Raw genomic sequence first — 7,827 nt, 5'->3', positions numbered from 1 at the left:
GGTCAAAGGTTAAGGTCATTGGTTTGAAAGGTCAAGGTAATTTTTTGTTTCTTTTGATCAATGAACATTTTGTTATGACATGACGAAGCAAAGTTGGTTGGAATTAAACTACCGTAAATATTTGGGTATAGTGCGCAGGTACGTTTTTGAGGTTCATTTTCAAAAAAAAAAAAAATGAACAATTTTTTTTTTCAATATTCAACTGAGCGGTAGATATGAATTCTAAAGCATAAGATGATAGGAATTTGTAACTTATGAAAGCTTATTTACCACATTTAATTGGAATCACCGGTCAGATTTGACACATTGGATTGACAGGTTGTTTACATTATACCGCGACAGGCCTAGTCAGCTTGCAAATTGTAGCGGTCCCATCTACATGTACGCTGTTGTACAAACAAAATAATTACTAGTAATCCTACCCTCAATTACCTTGTGATTTTCACGCAGGTATGATCTCTTGTGGTATCTGTCCAAGAATATACAAAGCTAATTAAGCTCAATTATAAAAAGATTGACTGGTAAGCTGACTGCTACGTAATGTAACACAGGCCGCCATTTTGTATACAGTACGGAAACAAGTCTGCTGTCGTCGTGCTGGTCACAACTTTTTTGTCAATGAATTAACATGTGTAATGGATAAATCTACAGTGCAGACGATAAATAAGAGTACCTAAGAGTACCCCGGTAGTTTTCACAGTCAGATCGTATTTTATATGGCCAGTTGGTCAGTGACTGCCGCACGAGATCAAGGCATTAGTGTTACCCTTGCCTAATTGCGCATGCGTGCTGTTACAGCTTCCGTAAATAAACAAGTTGAACGTTATCAGTTTCTGGCAGCACTCTGGATTTATGAGATGATTAATTTAGAAGTATGAAATAACTAAGTACTGCTATAGAAAATCATTTCAAGTTTTGTTTGATGATAATTGAGATGTTATACATCGTTTTGGACCTGAATACGGGGACATGCTCAAGTGAGATCGTATGTGTACGGAACGTGTGGCTCACGATTGACTTAGATAAATCCACGTAATTGCTGATAAATACACAATTTCAAGGAATTAAACATCAAAATAACTATTCATTTCTTTGATTATTTGTTAACTATTACTTTTTCTAAATGCTTTATATATGTTATTTATATATATAAGTATTAAATCAATCCTGCTGTGAAAGGAAACGATCACAAATCTCAGTCAAATCACATTCATTCTGACTGGGAAAAGGCTTGTACCCGTATAGTGCGTAGGGGTCTTTTTCACTTGTCAATTTTTGAAAAAAAGTGCGCACTATACGCGAATATTTATGGTAGGAGTCAACTGACAAAAGGTTAACGTCAAATTTTGCATCTTTTCACTGATTGAACAGGTCAAGGTCTACATTTTTTGCCATTGATGAATATTTTATGACATAATAAAGCTATGTTGGTTGGAATAATAAAAGGAGTCAGCTCACCAAAGGTCAAGGTGTAAGGGTCAAAGGCCAAGGTCATATGGCTCCAACAGTCAAGGGCATATTTAATTTCCAACTATGACGCTGTATATATTTTGCAATTGTTTTTAAAGAAGTCCAAATGTCAAAGATCAACTCAGTGATTTAAAGGCAGATGGGTTCTTGATGATTATCAGGGATATATTTATTGCCTCATGATGACATTGATGGGATCTTCGCTAAACTTTCAGTGTTCAAGTTAATAAATCATTATAACCCAGTTAACTCTCAGCCTGTCCTAGTTATTACACCAAAAACAGAGTTACAATATGTAAATAGATCACTAACTGTTTTGTTTTGTTTTCTTTTTGATGGACTATACAGTATAAATCCAGATGAAGAACCCTGAGCTCCTGATAATATCAGTGCTCCTGCAATATTGTCAGTCAAATTTCAAGGAAAGGATCCCAGAAGAGGAACATTTACATTATTTCAGACTTTTTTTCATTCCTGTGTAACAATGCCTCAAATAGCAAACAAATTTGATGTAGTATACAATACATGTATTAATAACAGTCCAGTTAGAGTGCTCTGGTATGTGGTAAAAATACTTATTCCTTTATGACATGCATATGTTGGTTTATATTTACATGAAACGGTAGTTATAATATATATCTAGAGAAACATAGTGGATAATACCTTGTACAGGAGCAGGAGTATGACAGTGTAATAGTACACGACTATGCTGTGTTCATCCATGGAAGGAATCTGTTATCTGAAATTAAGTTTTCCATGAGGACGGAAAATAGTGCTTTTGTTAATCTTTCAAGGAAATGTGCAAATTGAAAGAAAATTTCTGTGAATAGTAATTTATCATAGAAACGTTTTATGAATAGTAATTTATTGGTCTAGAGTGCATATATTTAATATGTATATTTCTTGATAACAAAAACATCACGAAACAATTTTTTTTACATTTTCTGTACCTTTTCAGTACCTTTTTAGTACTTAAAATTCACTCTATTGAACAAGTAAACAGTTACAATAAAGTTATATTTTTTTTTATTTTTTTTAGTACCTAAAATATACCTTAAGTTTTGTGCGAAATGTACTTTTTATTGCTGAATAAACTGATGATTGAAGCATACATAGTGTTGAATTATAACTTACTATAACTTTTTTGTACCTGTTCAGTACCTAATAAAAGTTACAGAAATTGATTTAATTTTATACATATAAATACAATTAAGACATACAAATATGTTTAACATATTTTACATTTTATAGATAAGTACTTTCGACCAAAATTAATCCTCTTCAGCTTAATTACATTTTACATGATGTAAATCTATCTAAGAATTTATTATGCAGCCTCCCAAAACACACATATGCACTCACCACACGCATGCATATCCCATGCACGGGAGGCCGTCCTTAAATGAGCTTAGCTGTTAATAGGACGTTAAACAAAATTAACCAAACCAAACCGGTTTCATTATATGATAAATTAATACAATTTTTCACCATGATGCCATTCAACAAAACATGGTTGACCATGCCCTTATCAATTTGCAGCATGGACTGCAATGCAGCATATGCTGCAATCATGCTGCTTTTATGCTGGCATCATGCTGCTAGTTTCACAGCATGATTGCAGCATGTGCTGCATAGCAGCATGGTACCATGCTTCTGTACAGCATGTACTGCAACCATGCTTTAAAAATTGAGGTAATTGAATATCTGAACTCTATCATGCTGCAATCATGCTTTGTCGACTTAGTTAATTTATCATATGCACTGTATCATGCTGCAACCATGCTGCAATAACTTTGCCAGTTTGGATATCAAATTATATCATGCTGCAATCATGCTGTGTGGACTTGGTAAATTTATCATATGAATTGTATCATGCTGCAACCATGCTGCAATAACTTTGTCATTTTAGACAGGATATGTACCATGCTGCAACCATGCTGCAATAACTTTGCCAGTTTGGATATCGAATTATATCATGCTGCAATCATGCTGTGTGGACTTAGTAAATTTATCATATGAAATGCATCATGCTGCAACCATGCTGCAATAACTTTGGCATTTTAGATAGGATCTGTACCATGCTGCAACCATGCTGTATTAACTTTGCCATTTTAGATACAAACTGTACCATGCTGCAATTATGCTGTATTAACTTCGTTAATTTAATGAACTGCACCATTCTTTCATGTATTAACATGAATTATTTAGTTGAAATGTGTATATGCTTTGCCATTCTGTATTAGCTTAAAAGGGCATTCCTTTGTTCGGACATCACAAAATTTCTGTGGGTGAAATGTAGGTCCAAGCGAGGATCCAAAATCTAGGACCAAATTTCCCAGATACCAAGATTAACCTAAACAATTATTAATAAAATAAGATATAGAAAATTATCAAAAGTTGGTGTTAGATATTTTAGTATCTTTTTTTTAATTTTAAATAAAATATAGAAAATTTCCAGGTATCAAAATAAAATAATTTTTAAAAACATGTTTGTGTTGCAGAATTTCCTTTTTATACTTGATCAGTACCACACATATTTATTTAAAATTCAATAACAATTATTTTAATTAAATATCTCGTTTATAAGTATGTTCTTTGTTTAGTATAACGGTTCACAGCTTTTAATGTGATATTTTGTCAGCTTTCACTTGTAGTTCTATCTCAGAAGGAATTAACTTAAACATTGATGACGTTGCAAGTTAGTACATTCGTGTGACGACTTAAAACTCATCCCTATAAAAATTTCATTCAAATTTTCAGAGTTTAGATCGTTTTTTGAAGAACCAGTATATTGACTTTTGCTTCGATTATACACTTTTTATCGGAGATAGAATCAGTCACTTTATCCAAACACTGACATAAACCAAGACGTTGCCATTTACCATGCACCAGCTTACTACCAGGTAGCCATACATGTAGTTCGATCGCCAAAACAAAATCGGGGTCACTCTACCGACAGTTACACATGTGCTTGGAATATCGCTTTTAATTCAATCAAATAAGATTAAAATCACCTGCTGTTTGTCTTTGTATCGCATACTTTCTGGATATATGCGGTGTTAAGATTACATCTGATAATAGCATACGAAATCACGTCGTGTTTGACACAACATTCATCGCTATAAACTCCAATAAACATGTGTCGAACTTATGTTGTCACTCGGACGCTTTCTTGTAAAACGTATATTGAAGTTAAGCGCTGTGATGATCTCGACCTCGACATGAGTTTTTACTAACAACAAACGATATATTCCCGTACTTTAATCTGAATTATTTGAAATCGTGAACATGAAAAGAAAACGTGAATATGGTCGGTTCCTCGTCTGAAAATACATCCATATTAAACAATAGGCGTATGACAGACGAGGCCAAAACCTCTGGTCAGATTACATGTTTATCGTTCGGTTCACCTATGACCTCGTTTGTTTACCTTGCTCCCGAGATGTGACGAGAGTGCTCCTCGAGCTCGTGCGATCTAAATGTGCACGATGCAAGTATTAAATACTGTAATATTTATCTTAAAAGTATGACACAATATAAGTTTATGATTTAGAATAAAAAACACGCACAAGTAAAAAAAATGAATCGTGTTAATCTCTGGCAGTAAAGTATTTATCCCATGATGCAACACACACGAGTTTAGCGGGAAGTCCGATAGCCATGTTTGAATTCACCGGATGTTTATTTCCAGAAGAAAAGTATAAACAAACACGACGATAGCCTAAAAACGAAGTTTGTTTCCCGTCTTACTGAAGAAGATCGACTTACTCCAAGTTACCGACGAAAGAATATCAGCTTTCTCGTTGTTTTTGACGACCGATGCATATTTTTACCGACAAACATCGTTACGAGACAGGGTAAGTTTTAATTATATAATCTTCTTCACGTTCTGACATCGTTTCACCTACGTCTACGACGATGAATTTGATATAGTCTAGATCTATTCATATCAATAATACCTATTTTTTTTTTATTTATCAGGGTTTTGATGATTAATTTATCACAGATTACACGACTGAATGAAACGCAGTACCGATCCATGTGTTACAATCGTAAGTTTTCAATTTTATTTATTTATTATTAACGATCTTCGGCCCGACTTAAATTGCATTTCTTCCCCACTCACACAACCCTTGTTATGATTATGACGTACATACGTATTCACAAACAATGGTGAGGAAAATTTGTGTTTTGGATTATGAAACCTTTCGGGAAAGATCTTAATTTACCTCCACACTTTTGAGGATCGATGTTTGCAGATTATTGCATCAAATTGAAACGATTAAATGAAATAGGTGAATTAAGATGAATTATAAGTAAGTAACATTGTTTTATGTATAGTATATTGCAGTTTCACATTGATATGAACTGATGGAGAATTCGGGAGTAGCTTGATTTAATTAATAATTAAGTCATCCTGGCAAGTTTTATTTTGTAGCTTTGTGTGGCTGGCTTAAATTTTCTTGATAAAAAGGCTTCCAAAGCAAAAATGTAAATGATAGCGAAGTGATTATGAAAAGTACATAAGTTAAATACATACATTATCTTCAAAAACTTGACAATTATTCTAATTTTGAAATAAAAGAATATTCTAAAATTCTTTCTTTCTTCCAACAGAGACTGAGTCTGCATGCAGTACATTCTGGAATGAGGGACACCGCATGCATTGTGGTTCAAATTGATGGCATTGACTTAACACAAAGCAGAAAGGAATGAAGAGAAATTAAGAAGTTTATGTTTCACATTAATTAAGATTATTCGAGATATGTTATCTGTCGAGGTATACAACATTTCCTTTCATAATAAGTGTAAACATTAATATATATACAAAAAAAATCATGTATATAATCTAAAAATCCTTGTTAGTTATTTGTTGTACTAGCAACAAAATATAATATAGCCATCTCAAGCTTGGTTGTACTGATATCCCCGGGGACAGTGACCGAGATATATCACTACAGTACGTGCTACATCAAACAACACACCATTGTTCAAATTGTCAATCAACATTTCATTTAGTCAGTATTTAGAATTGATTCCCAAATTATGATAATCTTTTCACAGTTTATTAGAAATAATGTTAAATTTGATAGAAGAAGTCTTCGACTGTTGCTTGTTTTTGTTTATTTTAAGTTCACGGACACACATGAAAACAGTTTCCAGTACATCTGGGCTACTTCGAGGAAACTGTGTATACTGTCTGAAATCAGTCTTGTGCATCGGTGACAAAATGTATACATATCCTACTTTAACTCTGCTGGAAAATATTATTTTGTACTATTTTCCTACTATTTTAGAAGAAAAAAAACAGAATTATAAATACATACTGTAGTATGTACTGACATTGAACTTGTATATCTTGTTGACTATTTTTGTTAAAACAAACCACTTCTAGCTAGGATGAATTGATATTAGTTGTATTTGAAAATTGTACTAGAAAAAGATAGCTGTGTTGTGTATGTGATGGAAGTTTTGAGAAAAAGAATATAAGAGGCAAATAAAATAAGTACCATGGGTAAATTAGAATTAAAATTTGTTTTGTCACATTCTCATTTCATTGATGAGTTGTAAATGTTTGAACTAGAAAAAACAGCCTGTATGAAAAGTTTTATACCATGTTAATTACCAAATAAAATGTAATACAGAAGTATTCTTCAAGTTTTTATTGCATGATTTACATTGATTTTGTAAACCATGCTGCCATAAAGCATGATTGAAGCATGATCCCAGCATAATTTGCATAATTGAAACATGCTGGGATCATGCTGCAGACCATGCTGGGATCATGCTGCAAACCATGCTGGCATCATGCTGCAGACCATGCTGGGATCATGCTGCAGACCATGCTGGGATCATGCTGCAGACCATGCTGGCATCATGCTGCAGACCATGCTGGGATCATGCTTCACAGACCATGCTGGGATCATGCTGCGGCCATGCTTCCTTAAAGCATAAATGCAGCATGATCCCAGCATAATTTGCATAATTGAAACATGCTGCAATCATGCTTTAACTAGTAAGAATATATAGTGAGGTAAATTAGGCACCATGCTGCAGCCATGCTTCATTCATGCTGCAATTCCATGCTGCATTCATACTGCATCTATGCTGTGATCATGCTGCAAATTCATAAGGGTGGTTACATATATATATCATTTTTCTTTTGTGTTTTTTTTTTCAGTTGTGCGACACATAAAGAGTTCAATGAATTGAAAGAAGTAAGGCAACTCAAAAGGAAATTCCAGAGCATTTCTTCACCATCACAGGCACCATCTACACCCTCATCACGGCAACAATTATCAGCACCAACAACACCACCACTACCACCACCACAGGAAGTGGAATTATACAACAATT

At 33.8% G+C, this 7,827-nt stretch overlaps 1 long non-coding RNA gene across 1 annotated transcript; it reads left to right on the top strand.

The window, feature by feature from the left end:
• Positions 1 to 5,127: 5,127 nt before the first annotated feature.
• LOC117341612 lies at positions 5,128 to 7,120 on the top strand. The gene is made up of 4 exons (XR_004535677.1): positions 5,128 to 5,327; positions 5,452 to 5,522; positions 6,088 to 6,250; positions 6,604 to 7,120. It is a non-coding gene; the product is annotated as an uncharacterized LOC117341612 (long non-coding RNA).
• Positions 7,121 to 7,827: the final 707 nt, after the last annotated feature.

The sequence above is a fragment of the Pecten maximus genome, chromosome 14 (assembly GCF_902652985.1).
Source record: "Pecten maximus chromosome 14, xPecMax1.1, whole genome shotgun sequence".
In the NCBI taxonomy this organism is placed as follows: Eukaryota; Metazoa; Mollusca; class Bivalvia; order Pectinida; family Pectinidae; genus Pecten; species Pecten maximus.
This window is presented reverse-complemented; position numbering and strand designations above follow the sequence as displayed.